This window comes from Lepisosteus oculatus, chromosome 27, assembly GCF_040954835.1.
Source record: "Lepisosteus oculatus isolate fLepOcu1 chromosome 27, fLepOcu1.hap2, whole genome shotgun sequence".
Lineage (NCBI taxonomy): Eukaryota > Metazoa > Chordata > Actinopteri > Semionotiformes > Lepisosteidae > Lepisosteus > Lepisosteus oculatus.
The window spans coordinates 1,519,664-1,533,695 of record NC_090722.1 but is presented as its reverse complement, the minus strand read 5'-3'; the positions used below and the strand labels follow the sequence as shown (position 1 = coordinate 1,533,695).

Genomic DNA, 14,032 nt, shown 5'->3' with positions numbered 1-14,032 from the left:
GGAAGAACAAAGACAGACAGAGAGAAGCAGCAAAAGGCAGGTGGATTTTGTCCTGATCAGTTTTGGGGACCAGACTCTGGCTGAGAAACTTGATTGTTTGTTATATCAATGTTGTAAGAGAGCTTGCAGTTCCGTTATTTTAGGAAATCTGATTATGGAAACGTCAGTCCATTTTCACTTCATCCTAATTAGGGTCACAGGGAGCTTGAACCTGTCCCAGCAAGCAAGACGCTTGTCGGGATACACCCTGGACACGACACTAGTCCACTGCAGGGCAGACTCACACAAACACAAACACAGACACACACACTGGTGGTAGATTTCAGGAGGAACAAGGTCAAACCTACTCCTGTCTACATCCTTGAGAGTGGTGTGGCGATGGTGGACTTGTACAAGTATCTGGGAGTGCACATCGACGATAGACTGGAATGGTCTAAAAACATCCAGGACCTCTATAAGAAGGGCCAGAGCCGACTTTACTTCTTGAGGAGGCTCAGGTCCTTCAATGTATGTAGTAATATGTTCTATCAGTCGGTGGTAGCAAGTGCCATTTTCTACGCAGGGGTATGCTGGGGCTCTGGGATTAGGGCAGGGAATTCTAACAGGCTGAACAAGCTCATCAGGAGAGTAAGCTCTGTCATTGAGTCTGGCCTGGACCCCCTGGAGTTAGTGGCTGAGAGGAGAATGGTGTCCAAACTAGAGGCCATCATGGACAACGTCTCCCATCCCCTCTATGACATGCTTGTAGAAATGAAGAGCACGTTCAGCAATAGACTGATCGAACCACGGTGCGACAGGGAGCGCTACAAGAGGTCATTCTTGCCTTCTCCCATAAGACTGTACAACGCATCCACTGTGTGTCTGGGCAGAGGCAACATTGACAGGGACCTGTTTCTGGACTGAACACATCTACACATCTACTGCTACATCTGTTCTCTTTCTTTTCACGTTTACAACTATTTTTTGTGCAATATATGCCATTAACCCGTGCAATACATTTATATTTATATCTATATTTACATCTATAATTATATTTATATATGTGTTATCTGATTGTTCTGGGTACTGCTATGTTCTAGTTTGTTCTTTGTGTGTCCGCACTGTGAGTAACTCTTTTAGTGCACCTTCACTGTACTGATTGTATTGTACGTATTGTATTATTATTATTGTATCATTCGTTACACTGTGGCTGTGTTGTCTGTGTAAAGCTGCTGTTGCACTGCAATTTCCCTCACGATAAAGTATCTATCTATCACACGCTCAAACACACTCACGGACACACAATCACAGACACGGACACACACACACTCAAACACACACTCACAGACACGCACACACTCAAACACACAATCACAGACACACACTCTCAAACACAAACTCAAGCACACACTCACAGACACACAGAGACACGCACACGCTCAAACACACACTCACAGACACACACAAACACTGAAACGGACACACACACACTCAAACACACACTCAAACACACACTCACAGACACGCACACGCTTAAACACACACTCACAGACACACACACTCACAGACACACAGAGACATGCACACACTCAAACATGTCACAGAGAATTTTCCCAGAAGCCAATTACCCTACCTGTACATTTTAGGACTGTGGGGGGTGGGAATGGAGCACCATGAGGAAACCCACACAAACACTGGGAGAACATGCAAACTCCACACAGACCACAGCTCCAGAGTTGAACCCAGGGCCCCAGCACTGTGAGGCAGCTAAGCTGTATTTAATTTAAAATCATTTAAGCATTTTGAACAGTAAAGGTGAATATACATCCACACCCACGCACACAGTACTCACTTGTATCTGTATCCAGGGAGTTGTGCTGCAGACAGTATTTACAGTCTTTCCTCACAGCTAACGAGACATGAGACACATTAATGTTTAGTGCACATGCAAGAAACAGATTAATGTCAATGATGAGCTCTTGAAACATCAATCTGAGCTATCTGGGATCAGATTTAGTGACAATCCAATGTGTTTTATACAACCAAACTGACCTAATCATTGAATTAACAGCTCAAATTCCAGGGCTGTTTGACACGGGTCCGAGAGAGGAAACACTCTGGTGGAGAAGCTGTCCTCACCTCCAGATATAATGAACATCCTCAGCTGAGACATCAAGCTGAGACACTGGCTGTGTGGGTGTGAGAAATCTCACTGTTACTGATCGCAAGGGTGGGCGCATTCCCCTTGGTGCCCCTGTTTGGCTGCTGTGTGTCTCTCAGGCTGGTCTCCAGTCCCTGGTGGCAGCACTGGGCCCCACCCTTCCTGTGAAGCGCTTGCTGAAAATGTGAGTCAGCTGAAAAGAGCTCTTCCCATTCACACGATTCTTATCATTTGTGCACCAATAACACACAGAGGGACAGGAGCTGTGCTGCACCAGATTCTTCCAGGAGGAAAACACTCAGCCAAGGTATTGTACCGGTCAGAGGGACTGAACTGCTCGTCCTGCTAGTTCCGTCATTCTCACCAGGATCTACTCCTGGGGACTGCTCACCCACACGCTGCCTGACACTGTTCCACTGGGGCTGGGGGTCCTAACAATGTCAATGTAGTTTACAGGCATGTTCTTGCAGGTGAGAACCCCTCCATCACCTCATGCATCAGGTCACCTGTGTCTTAAGCAAGACATCCCAGTGATTCTCTCAACGTTAGTGTGCCAGTCCAGATTTAAGAGACGAGCAGCTGAGGTTCAATCTGGAGCTCATACAGGACTGTGCCACAGTCATGTGATTTACAGTCTGTCTTGGATCCGATTTACTGATCTGAGTAGATCTCACAGATCTTGATTTACTGATCTGGCCTCACTTGTGAGTTTCGGCTCAGTGCTGTAGAGGTTCAGGCAAAGACCTTCAAGCTTGTGGAGGTGGAACTTCTGTTCCAGTGTGGGCTGACCATGAAAGACCTGCTTTGATACGACTGGAGACATAGGACTTCAAATCAGCTTTCTAGATGAAGTGAAAAACAACTGAGCCGCCCTGCAGTGAATGGAACCTTTCTGAGCTGCTGTACATATCAGAAAGCACTCTGGATCCTTCTGGATTCTCTCAGAGGTTGACAGCTCGGGGGATTCATTTTGTGTTGAATGCTGTTGAAGAAAAGTTTAGAAATTGTTGAAGAAAAGTTAGGTGTGGTCAAGCAGAGTCCTTTATTCATGCGCATGGGGAGAATATAACCATGCAGATCTGAGAGCAGCCTCTCATACAGATCTGTGAGTAACCTCTCCACCGAGATGATAAATGCAGTGAGTTTTATCCAGCAGATTCACACAGGAAAGCGCATTCTAAGTTTCCATATTAGGAGTTGTTTTATCTCTACAAACATTCACATTCTTCTTAAGGAGCAATTTTACCTTGTATAGAGACAAAAGGAAGTATATAAATAAAAGGTGTGAAATGAGCTAGACATTCTGCTATTGTAGCATTAATATCAAAAAGTCAAATAATATGTTTGCAATTGTCCTTTCATACTGTTGCTGGGTAAAAGGCATTTTTCAAAGCCAACTAGTCACTATCTTTTAAACTTTAAAAAAGGTAAATGCTAAAATTCTTCCTCAATGCAGAGTTAGCCTTCTCCACAGCCTTCTCATAATGACCTGATGCTATACCTGATTTCAAATCACAGCTATTCATTGCACACGGGGTAATAAACTGCCTACCATTTATTTTAATTATGGTGCTCGTTTTCCAATAAAACCAAAAAAAATAATCAATGAACAAAACATCTGATTCAGCATAATCATGTCTGATGTAATAAAGTGTGATGAAGTGTCAACATCATTAGAGATGAGGCAAGAAGATTTCAAATAGGATCCTGAACAGTGGTCCCAGGAGAAACAAATACAACTCAAATCTCCCTGAATGGGACGAGCCTTTCACTACAAACATGAATTGCCGGCATGTTAAAACTGGAAAGGAAGATACAGGAGTCTCTCAAGAAACTGTCCCAGTACATGGAAATGTTATTGTTGGAGTGTGGAACAAGCTGCCCAACAGTGGCGTCTTTCAGGAAACAGCTGGACATGACTCACCAGTCAGGACAGGAGTGAGTTCTTTACACAAAGTATTGTAGGAGTGTGGAACAAGCTACCCAGCCATGTTACTGAAACCTCTTTTAGGGAATGGAAGGATGCTGAACTGAGGTGTATCTGACAAGCATTTTCACTGGCGCCTGTGTTATTACTGTGTGAATAATTAATCTAAAATATTCCTACTGTACTATTGTTCATCATTCAGGCCCCGCCCCCTGCTGTTCGCGGCTTCTGATTGGCTGAGTCGCAGGTCCGCGCGCTCGGCGTCTCCGCCTCCTCCGGCTCCGGCTCGCGGCTGCCCGCTCCGCTGAGGGCGCGAGAGGAGCGCAGCTGTTATTTGTGAGCGGCTGTGTGTCGGAGGAGCGATCGTCTCCCTGCGGCTGATCCCTGTGGAGGCGTGTGGGGCTCCTGAGACGCGGCTCTCTCTGCCTCCTGTCACTGCGGAGAAGAGCCGAGGGCACCTGCAGCCCCGCTCCGCGACGGGTCTCTGCTGCTCCCGGCCGCAGGTATTTCCAGCAGCAGTGTGTCAGTCTCACACACTGACAGCGAAGCTCTCAAGAGAGGTTTTGCCTTCAGACTCAGCGAGTCCGGGTTGCAGCGGCGATGGGCTTCAGTTCCCGCAAAGCACTCTGGGAGAGTTTGCTCCGGCCCGCAGCAGTGACGTCACGGAGGAAGGAGCGTTCCGGCGTGTCTGCTCCTGAGAGGGTGTGCTGGCTCTCCTGAAGCGTGTGGAGTGGGGATTGATAACACACACAGTGAGAAGGAGGGGGCACAGACAGGGAAAGTGATCTTCTTCCTCTATTAGCTAATGTCATTTCATTCAGATGCAGTGACAGCTGTCTTGTGCTTCCTCTCCTGGGTTGCTGTGGATTCAAGAGAATAATCTCTCTTCTCTTGTTGAGGTGGTCCTGTCATGCTGTAGTGTGAGAGAATCGTTGTCAGTCCTCATAGCTGTGCAGTAATTTCAGCTGCCCAGTGTGGTGTGTGGGTGTGTTTGCTCATTCTGCTGTGGACCTGATTGCCTTCCCTGTGTGTCTGCAGCTCCTCTCCAACACACTGAGTGCAGTGGCGGATGAGGTGTGGGCCTGTAGGCTCACTCAGGACACAGTCAGAGTGCTCTGCTCTCTCAGCTCCACCTGTGAGTAGAAGGTGAGTCTCACAGAAGGCTGAGCTACATGAGAAGCTGGGACTTTTACTCTCTAAAAGTCTTATTGCTCACCCAGTGTTGTGACGTAGTGACATAGCAGGTGTGTCTGTAATTTGCTGTGTATTGGATGTTGTAAGGTGTGTGTCTGTTCAGGCTAGGTTCATACGTGTGTGCTGTTGTGTTGATGTGAGCTGTGAGCAGTGTTTGATTGTGCAGTAGAGGGGAGAGCCCCTTCAGGGTTCTGCGCTCTGTGCTCTGCTTCAGTGTGTCGTCTCCACAGCTAGGGATGCTCCCATGAGGCTGTTGAGGGCTGATTCCCTGTCATTAGAATCGGACGCTTTTTTCTGTTAAAATCATTACAATAAGCCCTGTACACGCCTCATGTCCCATGGCTAAGTGTTACCCTGGTTATTTTTTCCAATTAAAATAAACTAGACCACAGGTATAATTTGTTTATTTTTATTAACAAAATAAAATGTAGTGGGCTTATTGTTCAATTACCATAAAATAATTTAACTTGACTAAAATAAGTAAAACAATGACTTAAAATAAAGACTTTTTACTCATCAAACGTGCACACAAAACCTTTATAAATATTACATACTGTATACATTTGGCACATATATAGCAATAACAAAAAAACAGCTAAAAGAAAATTAAAGGCTGGTCTTAATCACAACCCACAATTCTAATAAAATAAAATAAATAAAATGTTCAATAAGATGTTTAATTGACGACTTCTACCAAAAGGAAACAAGTCAGAATCATTTGGCTCTTTAGCTACTGAGCCTCTTGTTTACTAATCATCGAGGGCAGATTCTTGTTTATGAAGAGGAGCAGCTGTACGTGTGTTGAAGACAATCTGTTCCTCTTCTCATGCAAAATGTGAGCTGCTGTACTGAATAGACGCTCGCTGTCCACACTCCTACAAGGAGCGCCAAGGCAGACCTGAGCTGCTTCTGCCAAGGCAGGGAAACGGCTTGGATTGCTCTTCCAGAAAGCCATTGGCTCTGCGCTTCTTGGGATGAGTTGCTGACTGAGGTAGAGATTAATCTCTGATGCTGTTGAGTCATTCCTGTCCCGACCATCGCTTCTATCGTCATTCAGAATCTCCTCATACGTCGCCTGCAGAGATCCTGCCCGTAGTTCTTTCGGCTGTCTTGCTATGCCTACTGTAAGGCTCCAGTGTTTTAAGTGTTGCCGTTATTGATGGCTGAGCGAGAGTCGGTTTGCGAGTCGCTGCAGCTCTTGCACTTGCTAATTGTTCACACTCTGCGGATTCTTTTTGGTGTTGAGTTCTCAAATCTCTGATGAGGTTCATGGTGTTGAACGTTTTAGCTGGTGATCCCCCACGAGTGACTTCTTTTGCACATGTATTGCAAACTGCAAATTTTTCGTCTTTTGTTGAAGTGTGGAAAAACTGCCAGACCGGCGAGGACATGTTGCTACTGTATGTTCAGGTAATGTCGGAAATGTAGTCAAAGCAAAATTGTTTTTTGACATTGGTCAGTTTTCAGACCACCGATCAAGTCATTTGGAGTGAAAACTGGCCGATTTCGATCGGAGCATCCCTATCCACAGCTAACGTCCTCTCAGTGCAGCTGTACAGAGCAGCCTCCTGAGCTCAGTGCTCACTGTCCTCTTCTCCAGTGTCACAGGCCTTCCTGTACCAGTGTGTCGGTGCGGCTGCCCAGCACCTCTCTCAGCAGGAGACTGTGAAACAAGCGCTTCAGGACAGTGAGAAAGAAGCAACGTTTGAGAATCCTGTGGAGAGAGAGGTGAGGTGACCTGTTCCCACTCCTCACACAGACTCAGGGCTCGGAGCAATTTCTGTCAACACGACTGATGGACAGATGGAGATTTTCAAAGCACTTTTCCCTAGAGAAACATTTTCCACCTTCTTCAGAAAGTCACTGACTGTAGAGATATGTCATCCTAGAAACTGACAACATATGAATGGAAAGTAAACATTAAACCAGTGTTCTAACTGCTTTATCCAGTGCAGGTCATGTACTGCCTGAGCCTATCCCAGCAAGCAACAGCACAAGGCGGGGTACACCCCGGGCGGGACGCTAGTCCTTCACAGGGCACACAGACACTCACACCAGGCTAATGTTACTACAGGCCAGTTAACCTACCAGTATGTCGCTGGACTGTGGGAGTAAACTGGAGCACCTGGAGGAAACCCAGGGAGAACACGCAAACTCCACACAGCAATCAACCCAGGACTTGAGCTAAACTAGTTTTACTGGTCATTTGACCACCAGAGAGGAAGGAAATTTAAAGATAACTGTTAAGGTTTTTATGTTTAAATTTGCTATTAAGAACAGAAGATCTCATAGTGTGAGCCTCACAACTGCTTTCTGCAGACTTGACTAACCTGCTGGTACATTCTGTAAGGTGTGTGCAGCCAGGATTTATTTCAGTGAGTTTTTCACTCCTTGCAGGGCCTGCCTGGGCTGTCAGTGAGTGAGCTGCTGTGTGTCCCCCTGCAGGAGCCCAGTGTCAGACTGAGCCTGTGCCGCAGTGTGGGCATGATGGCACAGGCAGTGCGTAGCGCCAGTCCCTCTGGAGCTCCCAGCTTCCCTGCCAAGGCCAAGCTCCTGGCGACAATGATGGTCAGTGTGTCTGACGCAGCCGCCTGTCTGCTGTTTTCCCACACGGATGCTGTGACAGTCCTTACTGTCAGTAGAAATCAGGGGGGAGAGAGGTGCCCTCGCTCTCTTCCTCGCTGCAGCTGCACACAGTCTCTGGACTCTCAGCTGTGCCTCTAGATGAGCACAGGCCCTGTCCTGGTGTCTTTTGATGGAGGGAAGTGGGGTTTACATTTCTCTCCCATCTCTTCACAGGCGTTTGTTAAAAAGCAGCCCAGTGATGCCCTGAGCCGAGCTGTCTGTCTGCAGGCCCTGTGCGCCTGTTCCACACTGAGGTACTGTTTCCTGATGAAACTGCCTTCACTGCTTCCATTTCTTCACAGTTACATTTTTAAGTGTGCTTGAGGCAGATGGGCATTATGTTTGATGCAATAAGATAGATAGATTAGACTTTATTGATCCCGAAAGGAAATTGATGTGTTACAGCAGCCCAAGACAAGCAAAAAAAAACAGACATTAGGATTGACGAAAAATTTGAATACGTACAGTAATACAAAATAAATATAAAATAAATATATAAAAATCAATATATGGGTGTGTGCAAAATATGAACATAGTCACTGTAAAAACAATAAAATATGTGCAAAATGTGCATAGGTATATACAGATTGAGTGTCCAAAAAGTACAATGGAGCAACATGCTGTCCATAGACGAGCAAATGAAGGGTTAACAGTCCTAGCCTAGGGCAGCATTATACACCCGCCGAGAGGAAAGACCTGCGGAAACGTTCCCTTAAACACCGTAGCTGGAGCAGTCTGTTGCTAAAATTGCTCCGCTGCCCAGTAACTGTCGCATGAAGTGGATGAGAGGCGTTGTTCATGGCTGTGAGCTTGGTCAGCATTCTCCTCTCAGCCACCAGCTCCAGGGAGTCAAGGCTCAGCCCCAACACAGAGCCAGCGTTCTTGATGAGTTTATTGAGCCTATTTGCATCTCTTGTCATGATGCTGCTACCCCACCATACAACAGATTAGAAGATGGCCGCTGCCACCACTGATTCATGAAAAATCACATACTCCAAAGGACCTGAGAGTTGGCTCTGGCCTTTCTTCTACAGGGCGTCAGTGTTACCAGACAACTCCGGCTTATCATCCAGGTGTACCCCTAAGTACTTGTAGGACTGCACCCCCTCTATGTCCTCCCCCTGGATGGAAACAGGGTTCAGCAGAGACTTATTCCTTTGAAAGTCCAGGACCATTTCTTTGGTCTTGCTGGTGTTTAGCTGGATATGGTTAAGATGACACCACTCCACAACGTTGGTTATCAAGCTCCTATATTCCTCCTCCCTCCCCTCTCTAATACACCCCACAATTGCAGAGTCATCTGAAAACTTCTACAGATGACATGCCTCAGAGTTGTACCTGAAGTCAGAGGTGTAAAAGGTGAACAGGAATGGAGCAAGGACAGTCCCTTGTGGAGCCCCAGTACTGCTAACAATCTGTTCGGACACACAGCTCTGTAGCCGTACATACTGTGGCCTGCAGGTCAGATAGTCTATAATCCAGGACACCAGGGGAGTGTCCACCTGCGCCGCCCTTAGCTTATCTCTCAGTAAAGGTGGATGGATGTTGTTAAAGGCACTGGAGAAGTCAAAGAACATAACTCTCACAAAGCTCCCCGTCTTCTCCACTTCAATAAGTGCCATTTCCTAACATCAATATGTGGTGCATCAACTGCAGTACTCCTTAGTCTAAAACAATACATTCAAAATATATGATGTGATGTATTTTCAGACCTTGATAATGGCTTCAATAGGACTGGCGTGTGGTCATGCTTTTTCTAAAAGAGCTATAGTGACAGGTTGTATAGTTCCATCTGTCTACATCATGATGAGTCTTGAGGAAGAGCTGCTAACAGTGTCCTGTTGTTCCTTGTCCCACTGTAGCTGCAGCCCAGAGCTCCCTGCAGTGCAGAGCACCTGACTCGTGTGCTTGTGAAGGATGTGCTGCCACTGCCTCTGCAGGATCCCAGAGGCCCTGAGCTCCTGGTAGGACTGCTAGACTCAGCCGCTGGTGTTGGGTACAGGCGGCAGACGGTGTCTTAAGAATAGCTGCTCTTGCATTGTGGAACCTGTGAAAATTCACAATGGCTGTACATCCTTTTGCAGAGCACAATCCCTGACACGTGTGCTGTATCCTTTTCTTTAAAATGACTCATTTCCAAGGTTTGGAAAAGGAGACATTATTTTGGAAAACATATGGAAATCTCAGTATCAAAATAATGCTGACCCAGTGAAGTTCACTGCACACAAATATATTGGTGTTTGTGACAGAGATCCCTCTGTCACCGTCCGCAGACAGTACATTACAAGACACTTGTTATCCATCTTGAGTTACACACGACTTCGCATACACTTTCCTGTCGGCTAGCTAGCTCACGAGGGTGCACACTCGGGGCTTGGTTAGCAGTTTCCTATTTTCATACAATACATTATCTCCTCTTATTTCAAAATCCGTTTTTGTTACCTGAAGAGACACTAACACAAACTCTGTTTCTCTTCATTTGTACTTATCTGTGTGAGAGCGCGCTCTGTTTGTCTCTTCCGTCTTGCTGTCCGACTTCCTGGTATGGTGGCCTCTTGGGTCCACACTCGATACCCGTTTTCAGCTTGGCTTTATAATGTCAACGTGGAGTGGTGCATGCGCACATCTTCCGGTAAAGGAAGTACCATTTTTACAGGAGGTTAAAAATAAGTAAAATATATTCAGGGTTGGTGTTTTTTTATACATTCTGTTTACACTATTCTTTAAAAGAAAGAAGGAATTCCCATGTTAGGGAAATTAGTTTATCTGGGGTGAAATGCAGCTCCATAATTTTGTAACAGTGGTACAGTCCAAGGGGGCAGGGCTATATGGGACCTATTTAGGAAGGGGGGAGAGATCTAACAGGGTTTTAGTCTCACTATCGCTACAGTGTGGAGCTGATAGAACCTAAGTGTGCTAGAACTCCAGACCTCTTTCTTAGAGAAAGGGTTTGTTTTTGTTTTTTGTTTTGCTATATATAGTCTGTGGGGAGCATTGTCATAATAAACCATCATCTTTGCACCTAAGTGCAATTGTGGCTGAGCCATCATTTAGTTTTAAAAGGACTCACTTGGGCACCCCTCCTGCCCTCCCTGTGACATTTGGTGGCAGCAGTGGGATGGCTAGCCGCAAGACAGTGCGTCCCTGGAAAAAACGTGCAGGCCTGCGTTCACAAGGAAAGGCACTGCCACAGCTCAAAGCAGATGAGCCTTGGGACACGGTGGTCTCATCAGAGGAAGAAGGATGCTGTGAAGAGCTGGGAGCTAGTCCTAGAGTCACCTCTCAACAAGTAACATGTGTGAGATATGAGTCCAAGACAGAACCTCAAGGGGAGATGGTGAGCCTGCTCCGAGACTTTCTGTCTGGGCAACAAAAGAGAGAGGAGGGATTGTTTCAAGAATTATGTGGACTTAAAACCTCCCTTCAGGAGATCTTAATTGTACCGGCATCACAGGCTCAGGGAGCAACACCTGGAAGCATGGAGACAGCAGAAAGTCCACGGCTTGCTCTTCCTGCACCAGCACCACAACAAGGCACTGCAGTGACATCGGGTCAGGACCAGGGTCCACCAAGTTCAACACCCATGTCTGCTACATGTGCTTCAGCAGAGGGCATGTTCCGTAAAGAGCCTAAGATACCCCCCTACCAGCAAGGTGAGGACATTGAAAACTATCTCCTCCGATTTGAGCGCATGGCCAGAACCTGGAAGTGGCCAAAGGAGGAGTGGGCCTGTAAGCTAGTGCCTCTGCTTACAGGCAAGGCCTTGGAGGCTTACAGTGCCATGGATGAGGATCGATCTAACATATACAGTGACCTGAAGGAGGCGCTACTTACTAAATTTGACATATCCCCAGAAACATACAGACAGCACTTCAGGATGACCACGGTTTCTCCAGGAGAAATGCCTACGGAAACCTACTACCGCCTGAGGGGTCTGTACAGAAGATGGATTCTCCCAGAACAGCATTCCAAAGAGGAGATTGGTGAGGCCATTACTTTGCAGCAGCTGCTACGTGTCCTCCCCTATAACACCAGGACCGATGGGCTGACAGCAGCTAAACTGGCTCTACAATATATCAACGCACGACAAGGGGGCCCTCCACGACATCCATCTTCTGTGTCAAGAAGGACCAGAGATAATCAAGAGCCCAGAGGTAACTCTGTTGAGGCAAGGAGGGCACAGGGGGAGGTCAAGGACCCTAGTTTGCATGGTACCAGTAAGGGCCTGGTCTGTTTTTATTGCCAGCAGCCAGGACATAAAGCTTCCACCTGTCCAGTGCACAAGCCAAAACTGACTGGGTTTTGTTATGTCCCAAGAGAGGATGACATCCCTGGATGGGAAGAAGGAGGAGAGAATATTAGCAGTTTTGCAAATTGTTCTGTTCTAATTAATGGTCAGACAGCAAATGCTTTACTGGACACTGGCAGTTCAATGACTCTTGTAAAAAAATCCCTGATTTCGGATAGTAGAATCAACTTTGAAAACCAAACGTTTGTATAATGCACACATGGAGATAAAAGGAAATACCCAATGACAGAACTTACTGTAGGGGTGGATGAACAAATGTATTTGTTAAATGTAGGGGTTGTTCCAGAGTTGCCAGCAGACATTATCGTGGGGAGGATCTGCCGGTGTTAACAGATTTGTTGAAAAATCTCAACTGTTCTAAGCAAAGTGGGGCACAAACTTCATGTGCGGTTGTTACAAGAGCCCAAGCAAAAGCTGGTTTACACCCACTCCCAGACTTAGATGATAGTCTATGTGAGGGCGGAACCAAAGGACCAAGAAAAACGTGCTGTCAGCGGCGCATTGCAAAATACTTGGGTACTCCAATGCCTAAGATTGATGGGTCTGGTCTTGCTGTACAGGGATGGGAAGTCCCAACTAACATTGCCTCTTTACAGCGGGATGACTTATCTTTGCAACCCTTGTTTGTAAAAGCAGGTGTGGAGAGTGGGAAACCTAATACAGAATATCACTGCAGGGATGTTTATTCCATTGATAATGATATCCTATATGTCGGGGAGATGGGAAGCAAACGTTTGGTTGTACCTAAAATATGTAGACCATTAGTACTTAACCTCGCACACACAATCCCCTGGGCAGGTCATCTAGGACAGCAGAAGACATACAGGCGCATCAGTTTACGTTTTTATTGGCCCACCATGTACACTGATGTCCAAAAATACTGTACTACCTGTGCAGTTTGTCAAAAGACAAGTGCTGTCCGGAGATCTGATAGAGCTCCATTGTATCCATTGCCGGTGATCTCCACTCCTTTTCAGCGCATTGCGATGGATATAGTGGGACCATTAGAGAAGAGCCATACAGGATATCAATATATCCTGGTTATATGTGATTATGCCACCCGGTTCCCAGAAGCTTTTCCACTTCGCTCTATCACAACACCGAAGATCATAAGCGCTCTGGTGCAGTTATTTTCCAGGATGGGCATTCCAGATGAGATAATCACAGACCAGGGAACTAACTTCACATCCCGCCTGATGGGTCAATTCCACAAGCAGCTTGGCATCACTGCTATCAAGACCAGTCCCTATCACCCACAGACAGATGGCCTGGTTGAGCGCTTTAACCAAACCCTCAAAAATATGCTGAGGAAGTTTGTCTCTGACATGGGTAAGGACTGGGACAAGTGGTTGCCATTCCTTCTCTTTGCATATAGAGAAGTGCCACAGTCCTCTACTGGGTTCTCCCCCTTTGAGCTCTTGTATGGGTGGACTGTCCAAGGACCTTTGGATCTTCTGCGGAAGACCTGGGAAGCCACTCCTATTATAACTTCGGAAAAGGGTATTGTGCTGAATGTGTTGCAGATGAGAGACCGCCTTGAGAAGTATTAGGAAGAGGCTCAAGAGAACCTAAAAGAAGCCCAACAGGCCCCGAAGTATTGTTCTGATCAGAATGCACCCCACCGGGAGTACCAGCCAGGACAGAAGGTATTGCTCCTGCTCCCTCTGCAAACAGCAAGCTGCTGGCCAAGTGGCAAGGGCCTTACACTATCCTCCGTAAGGTAGGGCCGATTACATATGAAGTGCACCACCCAGACAAGGGGAAAGAAAGCAGACGTACCACATTAATCTCATTAAGGAGTGGAAGGAACAGGAGTCTGCGACCTCGGTTATGGTGT

General features: G+C 46.6%; 1 pseudogene; it reads left to right on the top strand.

The window, feature by feature from the left end:
- The first annotated feature begins 378 nt into the window (after nucleotides 1-378).
- LOC138225404 (uncharacterized) overlaps nucleotides 379-14,032 on the top strand; it is a 37,520-nt pseudogene continuing 23,866 nt past the window's right edge.